Source organism: Ammospiza nelsoni, chromosome 29 (assembly GCF_027579445.1).
Source record: "Ammospiza nelsoni isolate bAmmNel1 chromosome 29, bAmmNel1.pri, whole genome shotgun sequence".
Classification (NCBI taxonomy): domain Eukaryota; kingdom Metazoa; phylum Chordata; class Aves; order Passeriformes; family Passerellidae; genus Ammospiza; species Ammospiza nelsoni.
In genome coordinates, this window is record NC_080661.1 from 2,843,830 (window position 1) to 2,855,680 (window position 11,851).

An 11,851-nucleotide genomic window follows, 5' to 3' on the forward strand; every position below is an offset into this window, starting at 1 on the left:
TCTCAAAATGGAACATTGCTTTGGTACATGGCATCCCATACAACAGCACCGGACAAGCCATCATCGAAAGAGCAAACCAGACTCTTAAAACTAAGCTGGAAGTACTAGCAAAGACAGAAGGCTTCACCAATGCCATTCCCCCTAGTGACCAGGCGCGCATACTAGCAACCGCGCTGCTAGCGTTAAATCAATTCCCTAGGGGGGATGAAACAAACAGTCCAGCCCAGAGACACTGGGCGACTTGAGCACTAGAGGAAGGCCCACGGGTTGTGATCAAAAATGAACTAGGGGAGTGGGAACAGGGTTGGAGACTAGTGCTCACAGGGCGGGGGTATGCGGCCGTTAAAAAGGATGTGGACGTTAAATGGTGTCCACTCAAATCTATTAAACCAAACCTTCAAAGAGAAACTCATGAGAATTGTGAGACTTTGTTTGCAAGACTGGATCTTTGGACACCCCCGCAACCCATATGCCCCGCCCCACTACCGGGAAAGAGAGAGAGGCCATCAAGTGACCAGACATCCCTTGAGAAGCACGCACCATCAAAATCAAAGCAGTAACAGTATCTCTGTGTGATCTTGTTTCTAGGGTTAGTAGGCGGAGGACAGGCAGACACAAAATATTACCCTCACCGGCCTTTCAGGTGGGTCCTACACCATCTCTCAGGTGAGGGGGCCATCGAAGAAACTGTTACAGCTGACAGGGAACCCCAGATTTCAGGTCAATCAATCCACACCAATGCAGATGGGACACCCCTCAGAGAGGCATTACCCTAAGTCAGGTTACGGGCCAGGGCAGATGCTTTGGCAATGCAACCCTAGCTAGGTGAAAAGGCAACATCTTCACCAAAGTTGTCAAGCCTGACAGGAAAAACAATACGTGGGTAGTCCCATCCACATCTGGGATGTGGGTTTGCCAGCAATCTGGAGTGAGTCCCTGTGTGTTCCTTGCCAAATTCAATGACTCTAACAACTTTTGTATCCAAGTTCTGATTGTTCCTAGGGTCCTGTACCACTCAGACGAAGAAGTGTACCACCTTTTTGAGGAACCCAGCCGGCTCCACAAAAGAGAAATAATAACAGATATAACTATCGCAATGCTACTCGGCCTAGGAGCAGCCAGAACGGCCACGGGTGTCTCAGCCCTAGCGACTCAACACCAAGGACTGTCCCAGCTGCAAATGACCATCAATGAGGACCTGCAAAGGATCAAGAAATCCATTTCCTTTCTAGAGAAGTCAGTCTCCTCACTCTCAGAAGTGGTCTTGCAGAACCAGCGAGGACTGGACCTCCTGTTCGTGCAGCAAGGGGGCCTGTGTGCCACCTTGAAAGAGGAATGCTGCTTTTATGTGAACCAGATGGGAGTCGTTGAAGACTCCATGGCCGAACTGAGAAATCAGCTAAACCTAAGAAAAGTGGATAGAGAAGCTCAACAGGGCTGGTTCGAGTCATGGTTCAACCGGTCCCCATGGCTCACCACCCTGATTTCTACCCTAATAGGCCCACTTGCTATAATCTTACTAACCCTAATCTTTGGGTCTTGCATATTAAACAAACGGGTGCTATTCGTTAAAAGGCATTTAGAAACGGCTAACATTTTGTTTCTCGAGCGCCGACAATTACTTTAAGGTGTGCCAGTTACTAACACACTTGCAATTTTACACTAATTCTACTAACACGTAAAATTTTGTAGCCTCTACATTTTATAACTTTATACGATTTTTACTAATCATGGGGGGGGTGGGGGGGGAAATGTGGAGAGTCAGGGACAAGCGTGCGGAAGAATTTGGGCTGTACAGTTAGATAGGACACCCCCCACCCTGAAGTCAGACCCTTGCTCCATACTTGGCCGCACCCAGCCGGACATGAGCAGAAGGAAATGACACTGACTGCCCAAGCTATAAAAACCCTTGTGACCCCTCAATAAACGCCATTTGCTGTCCACCACATTGGTGTCAGGAGCATATGGACCGAGTGACCCTGGGCTTTGGGCCACCATGCCGGACTTAAAACCAGGTCGCCACACCTTGAAGGCAACACAGCTGGAGAAGGACAACACTGCCTACCAGATGATCAAGCAGCAGGTATGCCCAGAGAAGTATCGGATGATATCAAAGAGATGGCTTTGAAAGCTTTAATCCAGGTATCGGATGGTAGCACCCCCAATTTGTACTACCCTGAGTGGCTGCAGCTAAAGCTTTAGGACAATTAGACCATCTTGGGTGCCTGTTAAGTAAGCAAACCAATGCTACCTCCTTCACATTGAGTGGCCTGCTCCCAGATATAGAGACCATTAGACATGCCACCTTGCCGAACAGCGATAGTGTTTTTACTCTGGGTACATGGGCATGGCTGTGTAGACTCTGAGGGATGTGTTGCATTAACGTCTCCAGCCACAGCAAGTAAATCCACAAGAACATTCAGGTACTGAAGGAAGGTTTCAAGAATCTTCAAGTGGAAAACAAAGGCTGGTTCAATAAACTCTTCCAATCCAAGGGACTAAAGGGTTGGATGATGTTGAGCTAAAACAGGACTATGAATTCCCTTACTGGTTGTTGTTGTATTGTTAATATTTCCATGTTTGTTTGGATGCTTTTAGAAAATCTTACAAAATTCTTTCGGTTCCATTTTGTTGTAAAACAGAAGGGGGAAGATACCCAACACAGGATCCTCATGGACTCCTTCGAGGAGAGAATTGGAGGCCAGGATGGCACAAAATCCTCTCAGAGACTCAGTGTGGGAAGGAAAATCCTTAAAAGTACCTAAAAGTATTCTTAAATCCATAAAGTACCTTGAAAACCTTGAGTAGCTCAAGGTGTTAATGAGCCCTACTGAGTGTCAGTACAAAGCTCTCCAGGGATTAATTAAAGCAGATAATTCGGGCAATGATTGCACAAACTTCTCACAGAGTCTCTATCAAAAGGGAAATACGAAGTACCTTAAAATAACTGAAGTACCTTGAAGTAGTAATGAGCCCTACTGAGTGTTGTTACTGACAAAGCCTCTCCAGGGACTAATTACAGCACATAATTGGAGGCCATGATTGCACAAACCTCTCAGAGGCTCAAAGGCAAAAGCCAAACCCAAAGTCCTTTGAAAAACCTGCAGTCCCTGCAGGGAGAATGAAGGAGCCCCCAGGGCCATTGCTGAGCAAGGCTCCCCAGGGACTCCTTCCAGCAGATCCTTGAGGCCACTGAGATGTGGGCTAGGGGGGGATGCTGAGGGCAGGACAAGGGGCTGACAGTGCCCAGCCTGGCTGGGGCTGTGCCAGGAGGCCCCAGGGCCTCAGGACAAGGTGTCTCCTCACAGCCCTTGGTTTCACAGACCCTGCTGTGCCCCAGGGCACCAACACTTGACTTCTCTTTGTCCCCACCTGTCATCACTGCCTGCAGTTCTCTGCTCTGCCTGGGGCCTGGTGACACTTTCTAGTTTGTGCTCCTCAGTGGGACCCATTAAAAGTCCAAGAAACTTTGGAGTTGGATTCTGACTTGGAGTTCTGGAGAAGTTTCTTCAGCTTCCTCTCAGGGACTGATGTTCAGGGCCTGAGCACAAAGCCCCAAAAGCTCATTGAAGTCCTTGTGCTGTGTCTATGCTGCTGAGCTGGGCTGGGCTCCTGGCACAGAGGCAGCTCCTGGTAACCAAGAAGAGCTTCAAAAGCACATTTCTCTTGATGAGCAGCTCTTCTGCCAGCCCAGCAGGGCTGGGGCACTGCCTGCAGCCACCCTGGGCACAGCATAGAGGCACAGAGAGCTTCAATCATTCAGGGCTCAGAAGGTGCTGAGAAGTGCCTGGGGCAGAATCACTGCCAGCCCTTGGCACAGGAACCTCTGGCTGCAGGACAATGCAGCTGCAGCGCCTGGAATGATCTCCTAAAGCTGAAATATCCCAACGCCTACAGACGCTGTGAGTACAACTCAGTATTTCTGGTGCAGTGGAGGTGAAATGCTCATTAAGGTCTGATATGCTGAGGGGTTCTGATCAGTCATAGAATATTTCCAAAATAATAAATTTTATAAAAAGGAGGACATTTACAATAACTAAGTATGTATTCAGTTTCCTACTATTGGAGAATGGCAGCCAAGAGAAGATAAATATTAAAGCTTGCTTATTAATTATTATTATTAAATTTGAAAAGTGTCAGAAACATCCAAAGTGTTACTTTTACTGATCAATAGGTTCACAAGTGATCCCTAATGTGCTTTCAGCCACTGTGCCCATGGCCAGCACCAGCATCACCTTTGATGGAGCCATCAGGCTCAGTCTGAGCTATCCTTTCTCCAAGCTGCAAACAGAACCTGCCCCCAGGCAGTGCCCTGCAAACAGGCAGGGTTCTGTCAGGCCAAGGAGAGTGCACAGAGATTTTGGATCTGTGAGTGCTGGCAGGGAGAGGGCAGGCACTGGGAAACACCTGCAGGAGGAAAATCTGCAGGAAGCAGAGAGACGATCAGGCAATGAGGGAGGCAAAAGAAAGCCCAGAGATGCTGTGGCAGGGAGAGTTTAGAGATGCCCACAGGATCCCCTCCAGTGCAGCCCCTCCCTCTGAACAAGCCCCCTCCCTCCTCCCCTGCCCTCAGCCCAGCCTCTGTCCTCAGGGCTGGGGCTCCAAGGCGTGCAGCCCCTCCTGTGCAGGCAGAGCTGCAGCAGAGCCGTGGGGCAGCTCTGCAGCCCTGGGCCCAGTTCCCCCTGCAGAGCACAGGACTGGGAGCAGCTGTCCAGCCCTGGGGGCTCTGGCAGGGGGCACAGTTGGCTCAGAGTGACACTGCCCCAAACGCCCGGCTCTGGGCAATGCTGTCAGTGCAGCCAGGGAAGGACTTGCATCTTCCTCAATCCAATGCCAGCATAAGGACACTTGGAAATCTCCCTGAGATTTCAGTCCAAGCCGGGAGATTCAATCCTGGGTGCAAACCTGTCCTAGAGCATCTCTGAGTTATGAGATTGATGGGGAAAGGCAGAGGTGCTCTGACAGTGAAAATGTTGCTGGGTTGGTGAAATGAGCAAAGTGAGTTTTTGGCTACAGATGTAGAGCTGGGCTGTGGTGGATCCATTTGCTCTCAGTACCTGGGGCTTTCCAAGGAAAACATGGGAGGGTGAACATCCTACATTTGAGAAAAGAGAAAGCCCAGAGAAACTCCAAACCGAATGAAGTGACAAGCCATCTCCCCTCAGTCACCACTCATCATCTTGCCTCAGGGAATTCACTAAATTTTACCAGAGAGCAAGAAAAATCCTGTGGGTTTCTGATATCCAGCAGCAACAGTTGAGATATGGGGGGACTTTATAAAGAAAACCTCAAAACCCAAAAAAACTGAAGACCATGTACCATGTCTGTGTGTTACAGAGGAGGGTGTATGGGAAATGTTTTTGGTTACAGGTCTAACACTTCACTGTCCTTTCCTCGATGAACAGGGCCCCATGCCCAGATGCAGCAAGTGTCCAACAGCAGCTCCATCAGGCACTTCTTCCTGGCACTGGCAGACACGCGGCAGCTGCAGCTCCTGCACTTCTGCCTCTTGCTGGGCATCTCCCTGGCTGCCCTCCTGGGCAACGGCCTCATCATCAGCGCCGTAGCCTGCGGCCACCACCTGCACACGCCCATGTTCTTCTTCCTGCTCAGCCTGGCCCTCAGCGACCTGGGCTCCATCTGCACCACTGTCCCCAAAGCCATGCACAATTCCCTCTGGGACACCAGAACCATCTCCTACTCAGGATGTGCAGCCCAAGTCTTTCTGATTTTCTTCTTTCTTACAACAGAGATTTATCTCCTGACCATCATGTGCTACAACTGCTACATGTCCATCTGCAAACCCCTGCACTACGGGACCCTCCTGGGCAGCAGAGCTTGTGCCCACATGGCAGCAGCTGCCTGGGCCAGTGGCTTTCTAACTGCTCACATGCACATGGCCAATACATTTTCCCTGCCCCTGTGCCATGGCAATGCCCTGGGCCAGTTCTTCTGTGAGGTGCCCCAGATGCTCAAGCTCTCCTGCTCACACTTAAACCTCAGGGAACTTGGGCTTATTGTTATTAGTACCTTTTTAGCATTTGGCTGTTTTGTGTTCATTGTTTTCTCCTATGTGCAGATCTTCAGGGCCGTGCTGAGGATCCCCTCTGAGCAGGGACGGCACAAAGCCTTTCCACCTGCCTCCCTCACCTGGCTGTGGTCTCTCTATTCCTCAGCACCTCATTTTTTACCTGCCTGAAGCCCCCCTCCATGTCCTCTCCATCCCTGGATGTGGCCCTGTCAGTTCTGTACTCGGTGGTGCTTCCAGCCCTGAACACCCTCATCTACAGCCTGAGGAACCAGGAGTTGAAAGCTGCAGTGCGGAGACTGAGGACAGGATGGTTTCAGAAATATTAAACTGCTAGCCAGTTTCTGCCAATCATTTCTAATGAAAGTCACCTTTGATACTTCTTGTTTGTTTGGTTGTGAGTTTTTACCTTTTTTTTTACTGTTTTCATATGGTCCACAAGGACATGTCATTCTTTATGGCATTTCTCATTTTGTTTCTCTCCACCTTCCATGTGGCCAAAGACTGTCAATGAGAGGCTGGTTTCCTTGTGGCTTTAAAGGAAATAAAGGATCTCCCAGCCAAGTTTTCAGAAGAGATGCCCCTTTTATTGCCTTCTCTGGAGCTGCAGCAGCAATGTCTGTGTGCAGATCTGGGGCAAATCAGGGCTGGCCCAGCAGCTGTGCTCAGCAGCAGCACTTGGTGTTGCCAGTGCTACTGCTGTGGTCCTGTCCCCCTGCCCTGCTGGCCCTGGTGTTGCTGTAGGGCCTGAGTGCTCTCGGGGCCGGGCACAGCCCTGGGGGTGGAAGTGCCAGGGCTGCAGCAGGGACAGGCCATGGGCACTGCTGGGGCAGCGCTGACGCCTCAGGCCAGGGCCTGGGGGCTCCAGGCTCCTTGCCCAGGCTCTCTCCAGAACACGGCCAGGCCAATGCTCAGCACAGAAAAGCCCCGTGAGCAGCCCCAGGCTGGCTGTGGGCAGGCTGGGGGCAAACAGCATGGCTGAGGCTCTGCAAGGGCCCTGGGGCAGACGGGAAGGAGCAGCAGAGCAGGGGCTGATCCATCCCCAGTGTGCTGCACAGCCCAGGGCAACATCCCAGAGCATCCTCATGGAGCTGCCAAAAACATCCCCCCTCTGCAGCCCTGGCCTCTCCCCCAGCTCACACAGGTGCCCCCTCCTTGCAGGCACAGACACGGCAGCACTGGCTCAGCAGCCCCTGTTTGCATTGCACAGAGCAGGGGGAGCACCCCCATGCTGTTGGTGTGGGGACATGAACCTGAGGGAGCACAAATGCCATCAGCCCCTTAGGGCCAGCAAGGGCTAGGGGACACAAAGGAAACCACTCAGCTTTGTCCTGGCCTCTGCAGTCAGCCAGAAAGTTTGTTTCCATCAGCTGGGAGTTTCCTGTCCCACTGCAGACACTGTTGCTCAGAGCCAGGGCTGCGTGGCAGCCACCCCCAAACTGCCCTGAGCATTTCCTTTGCTTCACCTTTGCTTTCTTTACTCTTCCTGATACAAATTTCTTCCTGTTCCCCACCCCAGGTGACCCAGAACTAGACACAGCACTCGAGATGCTGCCCAAGCTGTGCTGAGCACAGGGGAACAATCCCTGCCCTGGTTCTGCTGGCCACACCATTCCTGATCCAGGCCAGGAGCCATTTGCCTTCTTGCCCACCTGGGCACTCTGCTGCCTCATGCCCAGCCTGCTGTCCATCAGTCCCTGCAGGTCCCTTTCTGCCTGCCTGCTCTCCAGCCACTCTGTCCCCAGCCTGTACTGCTGCAGGTGTTGTTGTGGCCAAAGTGCAGGACCTGGCACTTGGACTTGTTAAACCTGACCTAGTTGGATCACAAATCTCTGTTAAACCACACCTGGATCCAGCCTGTCCAGGGCCCTCTGCACAGCCCTCGTGCCTCCATTCTCCATCAGATCCAAACTCACACCCACTTTGGTGTCATCTGCAGATTTGCTGATGTTGGACACAATCCCCTCATCCAGACCATTCCATGCAGACATTGGAATCCTCGCTGGCTGGCTCTGATCCCTCAGCCATCTTGTGGGTGCCCTGTGATGGCACTCAAGGTGATCTGTTCCATAACCTTCCCGGGCACCCAGGTCAGGCTGACAGGCCTGGAGTTCCCCAGATCCTCCTTCCAGCCCTTCTTGGGGATGGGCTCACATTGGCACCTCCAGTCCTCTGGGCCCTCCCTGCTGAGCCAGCACTGATGGTAAATGATGGAGAGCAGCTTGGGGAGATCATCCACCAGCTCCCTCATCCCCCTGGGATGGATCCCATCTGATCCCACACACCTGTGAGCATCTGAGTGGCTCAGCAGGTCACCAACGCCTTCCTCCTGGATTACAGGGGCTGTTCTGGTCCCTGTGCCCATCCACCAGCTCAGGAGAGCACTTGTCCTGAGGACAGCCTGTCCTAATATCGAAAATTGAGAGAAACAAGATGTTAAGTAGCTCTGCCTTCTCCTTATCTTTAGTTACTATATTCCCCACTGCATCCAATAAAGAGTAGAGGTTCTCCTTATCCCATGTTTTGCTATTAATTTAATTGTGGAAACATTGTCTAATTTTTTTTCACGGAAGTGGTCAGGTTAAACTCTAATTGAGCTTTCACCTCTTGACTTTTTTTCTGCACGACTTCACAACATACTTAAACATTTCCTAAGCTGCTTGACCTTCTGTCCAAAGTTGATGCACCTCTTGTTACCCTTGAGTTCCCACAAAATCTCCACGGCCAGCCAGGCCAGTCATTTTCCTCACTAGCTCATCTTTTGCCACACTGGGACAGGCTGCTCCTTCCCCTTAAGATTACTTCCTTGAAATGTGTCCATCCTTCCTGGACCCCTTTGTTTTTAAGGGATGTTTTCCTTAAAAAACATCAGTGCCTGATTCAGTACTCCCCAAATCTGCATCCTAAATAGGCCAAAGTCTGCCCTTCCTAATTCCAGTGTAGAAGTTTTGTTGCTGTCCCTCCTTCTTTCCCAGAACATTGAAAACTTAATTATTTCATGGTCACTGTGCCCCAGGCTACCTCCGAGCCCAACATCTGCCACCAGCCCTTCTCTGTTTGTGAACAGCAGCAGACAGAGCTTTCCTTGGCAGTGGGAGTGTTACCAAAAATTCAGTAAAATAGAAAACTCCTTAACACCAATGCAGCATTAAAAAGCAGCATTATTTTTTCAGGGGGATGCACGGGGGACAGCTCCTCCCAAAGCCCTGCAGGCTGAGTAAAGGAAAGTTTCTGTTTATATTCTGTATGTTGCACACATATTCATTGATTTTCCCAGACTAAACATAAATATGATAATGGTTTCCCCAAAATCATTCACATATTTCCCCTCCCCTTCACCCATGTGTTGTTCTGTCTTGGGGTCTCTCTGATGGTCCCTGGTGGTCGTGGACCCCAATGTTCCTGTGGGCCTGGCTGAGCGGGCAGGACACTGAGGCTGCTGAACTTCCAGTTCCCCTTCTCACACAATGGGCATTGTGTGGCTTCCATAGGCCTGGAATTTTGGAGAACAAGCTCCAGGTGTCAGCTCACCTAGTGTAGACAATTTATCATCTGGTTAGATGAGGTCACAGAGTGGGCTATGACATCACAGAGTGCAGTATGTAAGGTTATTGAGCAGGTATGACATCATAGACATCATCACAGAGCAGACTGTGACACCACAGGGCAGAGATCTGACATCACAGAGTAGACGATGACATCACAGAGTTGGCTGTGATATCAGAGACCAGTTGTGTGACATCAGAGAATGGGCTGTGACATCACAGAGCAGGCTGTAGCATCACAGAGGGGCTGTGTGACATCCCAGCAGGGCTCTGTCAGGTCACTGGGTTGGTCACTCTGCCCCAGCTCCCCCTCAGAGTTTCTCCCAACAAGTCCAATGCTGTCCATGCCCCACAGGGTCCCTGTCCCCCGGGATCCCCCCGACCCACCTGGAGTCACAGCCTCCACCAAAGGATGTTCCACAGGATCCACCCCAGAGCCTGACAGGGGACAAGGGGCCAGGGCTGTGTGACCAGGACATCAAGGATGTGGATTATCCAGGTCACTGTGGGCTGGATTGGGTTGCCCAGGGCAGGAAAGATGTCTGGCAGCTGGAGCAGGGTCTGGGAAGGGCCTCCAAGGTGGGGCTGGAGCCCCTGGGCTTTGAGCAGAGGCTGAGGGAGCTTGGCTGGTCCAGCCTGGAGCAGGGAAGGCTGAGGGGCTCCTCATGCCAGCCTGGCAGTGCCAGCGAGGAGGGGATGGAGAACACAGAGCCAGGCTCTTCACCGGGGGGCCTGGTGGGAGACAAAAGCCAAAGAGGGGAGATCAGCCAGGACAGGAGGAGGTGAAATGAGTCAGGCTGCTTTCAGCATTTCCTCAACACCAAGAGCAGCCTGACCTCCCTTCTCCATCCACCACTGGCAGCTTTCCAAATCAGGAATTGTTTGAGCTATTTTGCCCCCACTCCGGGTTAAGCATCCTGATAAAGAACTTAATTATGTTTATATCTATCACAGAACCACGTTGTGAGCCCAGGGCAGGACCTGGCCCTTGGCCTTGGTGAACCTCATCCAGCTGTCCTGGGCCCATGGCTCCAGCCTGTCCAGATCCCTCTGCAGAGCTTCCTGCCCTCCAGCCACACTCCCACCCAGCTTGGGCTCACCTGGGAACTGACTGAGGGTGCCCTCGATGGCCTCATCCAGATCAGCAATAAAGAGATTTCACTGACCTGGCCCCAATCCTGAGCCCTGGGGATGCCCCTGGATGTGATTCCATTCCTCAGCTGCTCTGAGTGCCAGGGGTTGGGTGAGGGAAATGGGGGGGAGGGGGTAGTGACAAAGTGTGATTGATTGTCAGCCACAAAGGGTCTTGATTTTCATATCTGTTCAAACTGCATGAGGAGGTGCTGGGGATCAATATCCACTGGGGATTGCTGATATCAATCTATAAAGAAGAAAATAAACCAGGACAAAACAGTTCTCTCTGCATTGTTTTCAATATGGTATATTCACTTTGAATAGACTTATGAAATCTGTCTAAATAACCACAGAAGAATTGAAAACTTAGATTATTCCCATGGACTTTTCTTGTTTTGGGTCTTTTGAACAAATATTTATGATCTTTTCTCAATTCCTGAAGTGAAGAGCTCAAGGAAGAAGAGGCCCTGGAGTAGGAAAATTCATCATCAGCCTCCAAGCGGCTGAGGATCCATCCCCATCAGAGCAGCAATGAACAGAAATAGGCACAGCTTTGTTGCTGCCCCAGCTTTGGCATGGGCCCTGGGCCTGGAGCACAAGCAGCTTTTGAGGGCCCCAAGGCCGGGGCTCTTGTGCTGTCCTGGGCAGATGGGATGGCAGCAGAGGCTGCAGAGCTCTCAGCACCTCAGCTCGAGGGGAGCAGGGCAGCCAGGGAGCCTCCTTTGGCCTTGGCCAAGCACCTTCCCCCATGGCTGGGGCTGAGTCCTGTGGCAGCTGCAGCTGCTGCTGTGCCCTTGCCAGGGGCTGAGGCTGTGGGGCAGTGCCCAGAGCAGCCTGGCCTGAGCAGAGCTGTGGGGCCACACCTGGCTGGGCTGGGCTGGGCTGGGCTGGGCTGGGGAGAGGCCCTTGGTGCTGCCCAGAGCTCAGGGCAGCTGGCAGAGCTTGCAGGGAGCTGGGCTGGGCTCAGAGAGCCTGGCCCAGAAACCATCAGTGTCCATCTCAGCCTGGCTGAGCGTGCAGGGGCAGGACTCAGGCCAGGCCTTGTGGGGCAGGGCCAGCGCCTGTGCAAGGCATTGCAAACAGGCAAGTGCCCCAGAGAGGAGGCTGCTCTGTGCCCTTGGTGACACGGACAGAGCAGGGAGAG

The 11,851-nt window shown here is 51.9% G+C and overlaps 1 pseudogene; it reads left to right on the forward strand.

Annotated features, from left to right (window-relative positions):
- Window positions 1-1,996: 1,996 nt before the first annotated feature.
- On the forward strand, window positions 1,997-6,357 carry LOC132085211 (olfactory receptor 14J1-like; annotated as a pseudogene).
- The last annotated feature ends 5,494 nt before the right edge of the window (window positions 6,358-11,851 follow it).